This window comes from Hemiscyllium ocellatum, unplaced genomic scaffold (assembly GCF_020745735.1).
Source record: "Hemiscyllium ocellatum isolate sHemOce1 unplaced genomic scaffold, sHemOce1.pat.X.cur. scaffold_2471_pat_ctg1, whole genome shotgun sequence".
NCBI classification, from domain to species: domain Eukaryota; kingdom Metazoa; phylum Chordata; class Chondrichthyes; order Orectolobiformes; family Hemiscylliidae; genus Hemiscyllium; species Hemiscyllium ocellatum.
Window position 1 is genome coordinate 1 of NW_026868102.1, and position 13,012 is coordinate 13,012.

The following is a 13,012-nucleotide window of genomic DNA, read 5'->3' on the forward strand; positions in this document are numbered from 1 at the left end:
CCATTGACGCTGGTACCCGGGAGGCAGCACACCATCCTGGGGTCTCTTGTCTATCCCTCTCACAACTGAGTCTCCTATCAGTATCATTATCATTAGAGAGGATCTGGCAAACAGAGACTGGGAGGACAATCTGCAGTTGGTTCTATATTTGGAAAATGATAGAATGTTAAAGTGATACAGTGAGAATTTTTGGCCAGTGTTGTTCTGACAAGGGAATAGTAAAGGCAGCAAGTCCAGCGAATACTGGTTAAGTGATATTGTGAGTTTGATAAAGAAAATACAGTGCAATAAACACAGGTGAAGCCATTCAAAAGTATAGAGTGTACAAGGGGACTCCTTAAAAATGAAGGACAAACAATGGTCATTAAATATCCTTGGTAGATAGTGTTAAGGAAAAGCCACAAGGTATTTTAGCAGTATAGTTCGAATAAGAGAGTTACTGGGGAAAGTGAGGGGCCTGTTAGAAACCAAAGGGACAATCTGTACATGGAGCCAGAGGCAGTAGGTGAGGTCTTCAGTGAATGCGTCCCATCTGTATTCGCACAGGAGAAAAGCATTGTAGCCAGAGATTTCAGTTGGAATGGTGAGGTTCTCAAACATATTAAGATCAATAAGGAGGAGGTTTAAATGTTTTCACAGGCTTTAAGATGGAGAAATCCCCAGTGCCCAATGAAATATATCCCAAGCTGCTATGGGAGGGAAGGCAGGAGATTGCTGGGGCCCTGGTGGATATATATAATACTTTGCTGGCCACAGGTAAAGTGCTGAATGACTGGAGGATCGCTAATGTGATTTCTTTGTCCAAGAAGGGCAGCAGGGATAGGCCGGTAATTACAGAGCAGATAGTCTGACAGCAGGGGGAGGGAAAGTATTGGGAACAATTCTGAGGACCAGAATGAAACAGCATTTGGAAAGGCAGAGATCGATTCGAGGTACTCACAATAGATTTGTTAGAGTAAGATCCTTTCCCAAATTCAGCTGAGATTTTTATTTGAAATTATGATTGAGGATTTTGATGAGGGCTGTGCAGATGATGTGGGTTACATAGAGTTCATTACATCGTTTGACGAGGTCCCACATAGAAGGCTGGTCCAACAGACCAATGGGATCCAAGGCAATTTGGTAAGCAGGATCCACAACTGGTGGAGGGCTGCTTTTACAATTGAAATTCTTTCACCAACGGGCGTACCACAGGGATCTGTGTGGGGGCCATTGCTGTTTATTATATACATTCATCACTCTGATGTGAAAGCAGGAGGTATCATTAGTAGGTTTGCAAATGACATGAAAGGTGAGGGTGTTGTCCATAGTGAGGTGGATGGTGCTAGGCTGCAGTCTGAAGGTAGAGGCTGGGACAGAATTTCAAGACAGGAACTGAAGTAGAAAAAGCAGGAAAGAGCACAAAAGGCAGTGAGGGAAAACTGATTGTTTAAAGTGCATTTATTTCAAAATAAAAGGCCTAACAATTAAGGCAACTGAAGTCGGCGCATGGATGAGAACATGGGACTGGAATACCATAGGTATGGCAGAAACACAGCTGAGAGTGGGACAGGATTGGGAGGTAAATATTCCAGGGTACAGATTCCATAGGGAGGATAGAACAGGAGGTGAGAGAGGAGGGTGTGGAGTTTTTGATCAGTGAAACATCACTGCAGCACTTACAGAGGATATTCCTGGGGATTGCCCATTGAAGCTGTAATCGTGCAATTGTGAAATGGGAATGGGTCATCAGTTTGGTATGACTGTACTACCCGCCCCCAACAGTCAGTGAGATTTTGAGCAGCAAATATGTCGGGAGATCTCAGATATCTGCAAAAATGATAAGGTTGGAATCGTCAGGGATTGTAACTTTCCAAACCAAGTCTGGGACTGCCAGAGTGCTCAGAGCTTGAATGGGTGGAATTTGTTAGGAATGTTAGGGGTTTAGATAGGGTTGACCATGAGAACCTTTTTCCACGTATGGAGTCAGATATTACGAGGGGGCATCGCTTTAAATTAAGGAGTGGCAGGTATAGGAATGATGTTAGGGGTAGATTCTTTACTCAGCAAGTCGTGAGTTCATGGAATGCCCTGCCAGTAACAGTGGTGGACTCTCCCTCTTTATGGGCATTCATACGGGCATTGGATAGGCATATGGAGGATAGTTGGCTAGTGCAGGTTAGGTGGGCTTGGATCGACGCAACATTGAGGGCCAAAGGGCCTGTACTGCGCTGTATTTTTCTATGTTCTATGTACAAGAAAAATGTCTCAATCAGAATGCAAATGGTTGGACTGCAGGAATGGGTAAAACCTGACCTCCCCTTGGGGAACAAGGTCGGGAAAATGATTGAAGCATTAGTGGGGCAACACTTTGGCAAAGTGAGCACAATTGTATTAGTTTGAAAATAGTGACGGAAAAGCACAAGCCTGGCCCACAAGTTAAAGATGAAAATTCGTCTTGCTGCAATCCAGAAGGTATTAGTGAAGAGCTTTTGACAATTGGTCGTGGAGGCTATTTGCAGGTAAAGGGACTTCAGGCAGGTGGGAAGCTTTCAAAAGAGCGATAACATGAGTGTTCAGGGACACCATATTTCTGTTAGTGTACAGGACAATGCTGATACAAGTGGGATACACTGGATGACTGGGGGTATTGAGGCTCTGGTCAACAAAAATTCGGAACGTGTCACATATAGCCAGCTGGATTAAGGGAATCAATTGAAGAACATAGCGGGTGGAGTAATTCACTTAAGAGGGAAATCAGGAAGGCGCAAAGAGGACCACAAAAAGCATTGGCATATCAGGCTGAGGAAAATCCAAAGAGACTCTTCAAATATATTCTTCAGGAGATTAACTCGGGGCAGAAATGGCTTCTTGAGGACGAATGGGGCCATCCAAGTGTGGAAACACAGGAGATGGGTGAGACCTGAACAAAACTTTCATGTTTGAACTTAACGTGGAGAAATACTGGGGAAGTCAGGGAATAAGGAACAGTGACGCCTTCAAAAGACTCCACTTAACAGAACAGGAGGTACTGAACGTTCTAAAATGCATGTAAGATGGACAAATCCTTGGGAACTAATCAAGTATATCCCAGGATATTGCGGGAAGTTCAGGAAGAAATTGAGGGGTCCCATAGAAGAGATATTTCTATCACTGATAGCCATGGGTGATGAGCTGAAAGCCTGGAGGATGGCTACGGTTGTGCCAGGGTTTAGGAAAGGCTGCAAGGGAAAGTCAGGGACATCAACACCAATTAGTTTGATGTCAGCGATGCAGACGTTGTTGTAAGCGATTCTGCGGGACAGGAGTTACATGCATTTGCAATGACAAGAATTGATTAGGGATAATCAGCACAGCTTTGGAACGCTGCATAGAATTCTGATCATCCTGATCTGGGAAGCATTTCCTGAAACTGCAAATGGAGCAAAGATTGACGAAGATGTTCTTGATACTGGAGGGTTTGCCAGAAACGGAAAGGCTGGATAAGCTGGAAAGCAACATGGGGGTGTGGGGAATGAGATTGGAATTAGATAGATTTGGCAGGTAAGTTTAAATAGAATGCGAAGAATTTTCTACAGCACACAAGTACAAAAACCAACTGGAGAGACACTAGGGATCCTCAAAGATCAGTGAGGTCATCATCCAAGTGTCGAACCACAGGAGGTGGGAGAGAGCCTAAATGAACGTTTCATGTCAGAATGTACTGTGGACAAAGACTAGGAAACAAAGTGAAAGAAACAGTGATGGCTTGTAAAGAGTCCCCATTACAGAAGAGGTGGTGCTGGAGGTCTTAGAACACAAAGGTAGAGAAAACCCTAGGTCCTGAACAAGTGTATACCAGAACATGGTAAAGTAGTAGCAGAGACGCAAGCAGAAATATTTATATCATCGTCCTTCACATTTCCAGTGGGCGTATGTGGCTGAGGGGTGACCTTATAAAGGTTTATAAAACCATGAGGTGTACAGGTAGCCAACGTCTTTACCCCAGGGTAGTGGAGTCCATAACTAGATGGGATTGAACTGCAGAAGAATAAGGTGTTAGCAATTCTGGAAAGTGAAAAAAATGGTCCCCTGGGCCAGATGGGATTTATTTTTGGATTCTGTGGGAGGCCAGTAAGGAGATTGCTGAGCCTTTGGCTATGATCTCTACGTCGTCATTGCCTTCAGGAATAGTGTCAGAAGGCTGGAGGACAGCAAATGTTGTCCCCTTGACCAAGAAAGGGAATAGAAACAACCCTGGTAATTACAGAGCTGTGAGCCTTACTTCGATTCTGAGTAAAGTGTTGGAAAGGCTTGTAAAAGCTAGCATTTATAATCATCTGGAGATGAATACGTTGATGAGGGATAGTCAGCACGGTTTTGTGAAGGGTAAGTCATGCCTCACAAACCTTGTTGACTTCTTTGAGGTGACCAAACATGTGGATGTGGGTAAAGCAGAACGAGGTAGTGCAGATGAGTAGAGAGATCACTGTGTCCATAGACATGGAACGCTGAAACTTGCCACCCAGTTTGATAGGGTTGTTAAGAAGGCATTCAGCGTGGGAGCTTTTATTAGTACAGGGATTGAGTTTCGGAACCATGAGATAATGCTGCAGCTGTACTAAACAGATGCCAGAGGTAGGTTCTTAACTCACAGTAGGGATTCAAGGCACGGAATGCATTGCCTGAAACAGTGGTAGTCTCGGCAACTTTAAGGGCGTTTAAACGGTCATTGGACAGGCATATGGGTCTGAATGGAAGAGGGAAGGTTAGATGGGCTTCATATTGGCTCCACAGGTTGGCGCACATTGAGGGCCGAAGGGCTTGTACTGTACTATCATGTTCTATGTTCTGTGTTCTGGAGGGCATAAGTAGGAGATAGGAGACGAAAGAAAAAAACCAAAAAAGGGTTTGGAGGAGAAGATTTTCCACACAGAGTATGGTGCAGGCATGAAATGGGTTTCCAGGGAAAGTGGTCGAGAAAAGTACAATACAATAACATATAAAGAAATTTGGGCAGGTACATGGAGAGGAGAAGGTTGGAAGGGATATGGGTCAAATGCAGGGAAACGAGACTCGTTCAGGGAGTCTGGTCAGCATGGACTAGTTGGATCGAAGGACCCTGTCTCTTGTTTTTGGAGGAGGAGACTACTGAGATAAGGCACGTTATAGACACTGAAGCAAGTTACAGCGATAGGGATGGTAGTCTGGAATGCAGTACAATTCAAGTATGTGGAGGGAGTATAGGGAAGGGAGGAGGTTACCGGGACAGGAACTGTTCTACGAGTTACAAATTATTGAAGACACTAGTCACCAAGACATGCCATAGATAGAATGTTGCAGAGTAGTGAGTCTTAGCACAACAGAACTTACTATAGGGGTGTTGATTGAGCCTGGGGTGTGTCTGTACTGTGCTCCTACTCCAACACTGTATCTATGTTATGTTTTGTTAGCCGATGTTTGGAGCTCTGCCTTTGCTCTCTGTTCTGTTCACTGTGAGTGATCTTACCTCACTGTAGGAATTATTGAAGACTCCAAATCTCCCCTCCCTTTGTCTCCCTGGCTGGTCAACCATCTTCAATGTGGCGATGGACGAGACACCCAGCAGCTGGGAAGTCTATTGAGTCAGGACCTTCCTAATTACTACAGGAGTCAGAGGAATCGACAGTATGAGAAATTAGACTGATCTCATTAGAGAGACACATACAGAATGGCACTAAGTCCAACAGAGATCTGAAAAACGCTGTCTCCATCCCTGGCCTGTGCTGCTGCGTCTCTCTGGAGTGAGGACTTCAATTGGCTCAGGATCTGGAGTAGCTGCAAGAGTGAGAGACACTGACAGAGGCAGCAATTAGACCCACACAGTGAGGGATACCACATGGATTGAGACTGAGTGATATCACCAGAGTGCAGGAAGATTTCAGAACGAAACAATCATGTAGGAAGAACAGGTTTAGGTTCCTGATGCCCTGGTATCAGTGCTCGGGAATGAGCAACTTTTGAGCAGGTAAAGTGATGGCCTCTTGTTATTAATGCGAGAGCATGTATCCAAACGCTCACCCAATGTTCAGTGGAGGTAGGTTTCAATCCCACCATCAGAAATGGTGGAATTTGCAATCATCATTTTTTTAAAAATTGCAATTAACAATCCATGAATAAGTACGAAATTATTGCTGATGTCTAAAACAATGTTTGTTCATCAAAAATACATTAGGGGACATCCCTCACATGGTCTGTACGACATCCCCACAGCAAAGTGTTTACCTCTGAAATGGCCGACCAAGTTACTCAGCTCAAGGGCAGCTAGGGATGAGCGAGAAAGGCTGGTCAGCCAGAGACACCAACATCCCATCCCATGCAACATCCATAAAAATAAACCATTCGGATGGTCCCACTGGAAGTGTGCTGGGACCAGTGTGCTGGCCAATCACGTCGGTAAGTTTAGGGACAGGGTTTTAAACTGACAGAGAGGATGCAGGGACAGGGTCCAGGTGAAAGGAGCTTTCCAAATCCAAATAGAAAAGGTGAAGCTTTGGAACAGCACGGGGATGTGGCTGAAGACAAACAGAAAGGACCAGGATGGGATCAAGTTTAACTAAGACTGTACGTCAGCGAATCAATTTGTGACAGGAAATTGTAGGAAACAGTAAATTACGTGTTTTTTTTTGGATTGGACAAAGTCTCTGCCATAAGGGAGGTGGATTTGTGACACAGAGATAAAAGAGAGTTAGACACCAGGGTGACGTGGTTACAGGGTGAAAAAAATGTGGCATAAATATTCAATGGCTCACAACCTTGTGCAAACTCAGGTGAAGTGGACAATGCTAACAATAACTGATAACAAAGGCATTACAGAGAAATCATTTGGCCGCAGATCATGAAGTAGAGTCAGTCTGAATGTAAATTCTGGCTACTACTTGCCAAGGACACAAGCAGCAGAACAGTTTTAGGACACTGAACAGCATTTCATTGCTCATCACTGCATTACACAGGAACTCATTGGAATTTTTAATAAAGTCATAATTACAATTCAGTAAAAATTCAAAATTCGTATAATCTTGACAATCACACTGACAATAGTGATATTGGAAGTGAAGTTCGGAGAATTTTTTCAGTGTTTCTTTAAATAACACATTGTGCAACTGGCTAGGGATGTAACTATGTCAGATCGACCATTGCATGTTGAAACTTAGTGAATGAGTAATATCACCTGGAGAAATCCTCTGTGAAATTGTGATAAAGTGCATTTTCAAGAAATATAACGTTTTAAAGTGAATCACATAAAGGACAAGCTCCAACTAAAAACAAAAATTGCCAATCACATGAGTTTGAGAGGAGAACTGACCAACTTAAACAATCTAAACAGACTGAAACACGTGTGTGCATAAATGAACAGTGGTAAACATTTGAAGGAACAGTGTAAGTCACTCAACAAAAGTATATGCCATTGAAACTGACAAAATCTTCACAAGAAACTCACACCTGTCCCTCACTCAGGATAAAATGGATCATATTAGATTATAAAGCTGAGAAGATCATCAAAAAGTACTTAAAATCTTGAAGTGCGTGAGTGTTTTAGGAATAAGTTTTAAAGGGGTTGCAAGGGGTCTGTTAGCAGGAGGAGGGCAGTTGGCAGAGGAATACCTGTGAGGGTATAATGTCACAATAGGAACAGGGAGACGTGTAGGTGCTGGAGGTGGTGAGAGTGTTACAGAGAGTGGTCAGGGCCTGAACATTGTTTCAAACTAAGTACAGATTGTTGCAGCTCGAGGGGTTTGCAGAGGTAGGGAGGGACATATGTATTTTTATTTATTCATTTATTGGATGTGGGTGTCACGGCCTGGACAAGCATTCTTTCACCACCACTCTTAATTGCTCAGAGGGCAGCTCAGAGTCAGCCCTCTTGCGGTGTGTCTGGAGTCAAATGTTGGCCAGACCAGGTGAGAATATTTGTTGTCCCTCCCTAAAGCAGGTAAGTGAACCTGATGGGTTCTTCCTACTGATCAGCAATGCATTTATGGTGGCCTCGCCAATGTCTTGTACAGATACAACATGACATCCTAACTCTTACTCTCCATGATCTGACCAATGAAGGTAACCATCCCAAACGCCGGCTTCCCCAGCCTGCCTGCCTGTGATGCAACTTTCAAAGAACTGTGCAGCTGCATCCCCGTGTCTCTGACTGACAACACCACCCAGGGCCAGAAAATTCACTGTACAAGTCCCACCCTGATTTGTTTCACCAAAATGGAACACTTCACATTGATCTAATTAAACTCCATCTGCTATTCTTTAGACCACTATCCCAGCAGTACTGTTCATCCTGTTGTATCATAGATATCCTTCTTCACTGTCCACTTTACCACCAATGTCAGTGTCACCCAAGAAGCTTATTTACCAGGAAACCAATATTCCTATCCAAACCATTTATCCAAATGACAAACAACTGGGGACCCACTCCACCGCTGGTCACATGCATCCAGTCAGAAAAACAACATGTCTCCCACCACCCTCTGTCTCCAATCATCAAGCCAATTTTGTATCCAGTTGACTAGCTTCTCCTCAACGCCATATCCTTTTACAGTGATCTGAGCTTATTACCCATTTACCATATGGAACGCAGAACACAGGACAGTACAGAACAAGACACTTCGGCCATTATGCCAAGCCAACCTTCTATCCGACTATATGACCAAACTAACTTCCATACCCTTCATTTTAATATCATTCATGTGCCTATCCAAGAGTCTATTAAATGTCCCAAAATTTCTAATTTTATTACCACCATTGTCAGTGCATTCCAACCACCTACCATTCTCTATCCTCTTCTCCATCCTTCATTCACCTTAAAATTACACCCCCTTGTACAAGTTATTTATGCCATAGGAGAAAACATCTCTCACTATTCACTCTCTCTGTGACTCTCATCATCTTGTTCATCTCTATCAGGTCGCCCCACCCCCTTCTTCACTCCCATGAGAAAAGCCTTATGTCCCTCAAACTTTCTTCATAAGAAATGCCCTCCATTCCAGGCAGCATCCTGGTAAATATCCTGTGTACGCTCTCTAAACTTGCACATCCTTCCTGTAAAGAGGGGACCAGAACTGAGCGCAATATTCCAAGTGTGGTCTCACAGGATGCTATAAAGATGCAGTAAAACCTCACTGTTCTTAAAATCAATCCCCTTGCTAAGGAAAGCCACCACAACATATGTTTTTTTTAACAACCCTATCAACATGCGTTGCAACTTTGAGGGATCTATGGACATGGACCCCTTAATCTCTCTGATCTTCCACAATGCCAAGCATTCTGCCTTTCACCCTGTATTCTGAATTCAACTTCCACCTTTCAGAATGAATCACTTCACACTTTTTCACCTTGAGCTCCATTTGCCATTTCAAGCCCAGCTCTACCTCCTGTTAATGTCCCATTGCAACCTACAACGGCCCTCCACATTACCCAACACTCCACCAGAATGGCAAACGTACTAACCCACTCTCCAACATTCACATCCACATCATTTATAAAAGTCACAGAGAGCAGAGTCCCAAAGCCAACTGTTACAAAACACCTCGGGTCACTGAGCTCCAGGGTCAATACTGTCCTTCTGCTGCCATACTCTGTCTTCTCTGGGCCATCCAATCATGTATCCAGACAGATAGATTTCCCTGTATTCCATGCTTCCTTATTTTCTGAATGAGCTTCAACATATTCTGCCATTTCGTCCAAGAATTCAATGAGGTTTGTGAGGCATGAAATGCCCCTCACAAACCCGTGCTGACTGTCTAAAATTTAACTATGGTTTTCCAAGTAGTCATAAATTCTGTCTGCCAGAGTCCTCTCCAATAATCTGCATACCACAGACATTAGACCAAATCTGTAATTCCCAGGATTCTATCTCCGTAACATGGCCCGGACTCTACAAATCTTCCCTCCTCTGCCATGTTCCCAAAAGGTCACTGGAGGCTGGTGGGGGTTACAGAGATAGGGAGGGATATCAGGACAGAAGGATTTTGCAGACATTCGGAGGGTTGCAGTGCCAAATGGAGGCTTCAGTAATTGTGAGGTTACATGGTAATGAATGCATTTGAGGAGGGAGGGAGGATTGTTGGGAAATGAAACGTTTCACAGTTTAGGTGTTTTGTTACGACTGCAAGAAGTTACTGAGTTGGGGAAGGTTTAAGCACTGGTGGATTTTACATAAACATGATTTTAATTGCAATGGCAGGAAGAGGATTCAGGAAGCTGGAGAGTATGGGGTCTGAACGAGGTTACACAAATGGGAAGAGTTGTCAGAGGTGGAGGTGTTTACAGAGACAGCAATAGTCTGATCTGGAGCAGAGGACCCAGATTAGGAGGGATGTGAGGACTGGAGGTGGTTTCACAGGGAGGGAGGGCCATCGAGCCACAGGAGGTTACTCACCCACTCAACCTCTGCTAGGTCCTGCTTCATGGCCCCAAAACTGGCTGTGTTCCAGCATAGCTCCTTTAACCTGTGGACCTCTCCTATCATTTTCTGTAGTTATGTTAAAACTAAGACAGTTGCGATCACTGGGCCCAAAGTGCTCTCCGACTGACACTTCAGTCACTTCGTGATCTCGTTTTCTCAGGGGAGATCCAATGTCGCGCCCACTTGAGTAGAGTAGGACCGTCTACATATTGGTCAAGGAAACTTTCTTGGATCCATTTCACAAACTGTACCCCTTACGGGCCTTTTAGTCTCTGAGTACACAAGTCAATCCAGGGGAAATTAAAATCTCCAATCAATACTGCTCTCTTATTCCTTCAGCTATTTAAAATCTCTCTACACATGTGCTCTTCCCATACCCGCTGGCTATTTGCGAGTCTGTAATACAGTCCTAACAAAGTGATCATCCCCTTCTTCTTTCTAACTTCTAACCATAAGGCCTCATTTGATGACTCTTTAGGAGTATCCTCTCTGACCACTGTTGTTTTGTTCTCCCTCATGAAAAAGGCAACTCCCCCTCCTCACTTACTTGTCGTTCTATCACCCCTGTACCTTCTGTATCCTGGAACACTGAGCTACCAGTTCTGCCATTTTCTCAGCCATGTTTGTGTTATGGCTATAATATCCCAGTCCCCAGAGCCAATCCCTGCTCTGAGCTCGTCTGCCTTACCAGTCAGGCCTCGTGTGTTGAAATAAATGTCCTTTTAACCAGAAGTCTTTTCCCTCCCTTGACTGTACCCCTGGATATCCTGAATAGGAAACTTGCTCTCGGTGGCTGGTGTATTTTCCTCTGACTGGCCGAGGGTCTCTTTGTTTTTTCAGAATCCCAATCCCCTGGTAAACTAGATTAAACCCTCCCAGGTAACACGAGCAAATCTTCACCCCCAGGTTGCTAGTACCCCTCTGGTTCAAGTCCAACCCGCCCCCCTTGTCCAGTTCACTTCTACCCTAGAAGAGATCCCAATGATCCAAGATGTAAAAACCCTTCGCCCTCCACCAGCTCCTCAGGCACTCATCCATCCGACTAAACTTTCTATTTCCATATTCACTGGTAAGCGGCACTGGGAGTAATCTGGGGTTCACTACCCTTGTAGTCTTGCTTTTTAAATTCTTACCTAACTCCCAATACTCACTTGACCAGAACACATCCAACTGCATCTATGTCATGTGTACTGATATGCACAATTACCACTGGTTGTTCACCCTCGCCCTGGAGAAAGGGGCAAAACCTGAACTCCCTTTTGGGAACAATGCAGGGAAAGAGACTGAGGTGTTATTTGGGGAGCACTTTGACAAAGTGACCGCAACTATATTACATTGAAAACAGTTATGGAAAAGGACAGGCCTGATCCACAAGTGAAACATCAAAATTGACCTGCCCCAATCCAGAAGGTATTGTTTAAGAGCTTTTAACAGTTGATTGTGGAGACTTTTTGCAGCTAAATGAACCTCAGGCAGGTGGGAAGCTTTCTAAAGCAAGCTAAAATGAGAGTTCAGTGTGAAGATATTTCTGTTAGTTTGCATGACAATGCGGATTACAAGTAGGAAATTCTGGATGATTGGGGGTGTTGAGATTCTGGTCAAGAAAAAGGCGGTACGTGTCATTGCCAACTGGATTCCTCAAAGAACATTGTGGGTACAGTAATACACTGAAGAGGGAAAGAAGTAGGGCAAACATGAGACCTGAGAAATCTTTGGCTGATAATGCTGAGTAAAATCCAAAGGAATTCGACATGAATACTAACGACAGAAGATTAACTAGAGACAGAATGTGCTCCCTAAAAAATCAATGGGATAATCCATATGTGGAACCACAGGAGATGGGTGAGACCCTTGACGAAAATTCCACATCAGTACTTAAAGACTGGGGAAGTCAGGGAAATAAAGTCTTCAAAAGAATCCGCATAACAAAACAGGAAGCGCTGGAGATTTTAAAACGCATAGAAAATATACAAATCCCTGGAGCTAATTATGTATATCCGAGGACACTCTGGAAACTCAGGAAGAATTGCCCCTTAAAGAGGTATTTATATCAGTGACAGCCACGGGTGATGAGCTGGAAGCCTGCAGGGTGCTTAACATTGTACCAGTGTTTAAAACTGCTGTGAGGGAAAGCCAGGGACCGAAAGACCAGTTGGCTTGATGTTAGTGGTGCATACGGTGTTGAAGGGGTCTCTGAGGGATAGAAGTTACATGCATTTCGAAAGGCAAGGGTTGATTAGGCACAGTTGACTCAAAGTACACAAGTAGTGTCTCACAAACTTGACTGAGTTTGTTGAAGAGGTGACTAAGAAGATAGATGAAGACAGAACAGGAGACTGTGTCTATACTGACCACAGCAAGGTCTTGGACAGGGTTTAGCGTGGAACACTGGTTAGTAAGGTTAGATCACATGGGAGCAGGAAGAGATAGCCAACTGGACACAAAATTGGCTTGATAGTAGGAGACAGAGGGTGGTTGGAGAGGGTTGTTGTGCAGACTGGAAGTCTATGACTAGCGGTGTGCCATAAGGAACAGTGATAGGTCCACTGTTATGAATCAGTTACAGAAAATCTTTCAGTAAGAACTTAGGAGTCATTGTTAGTA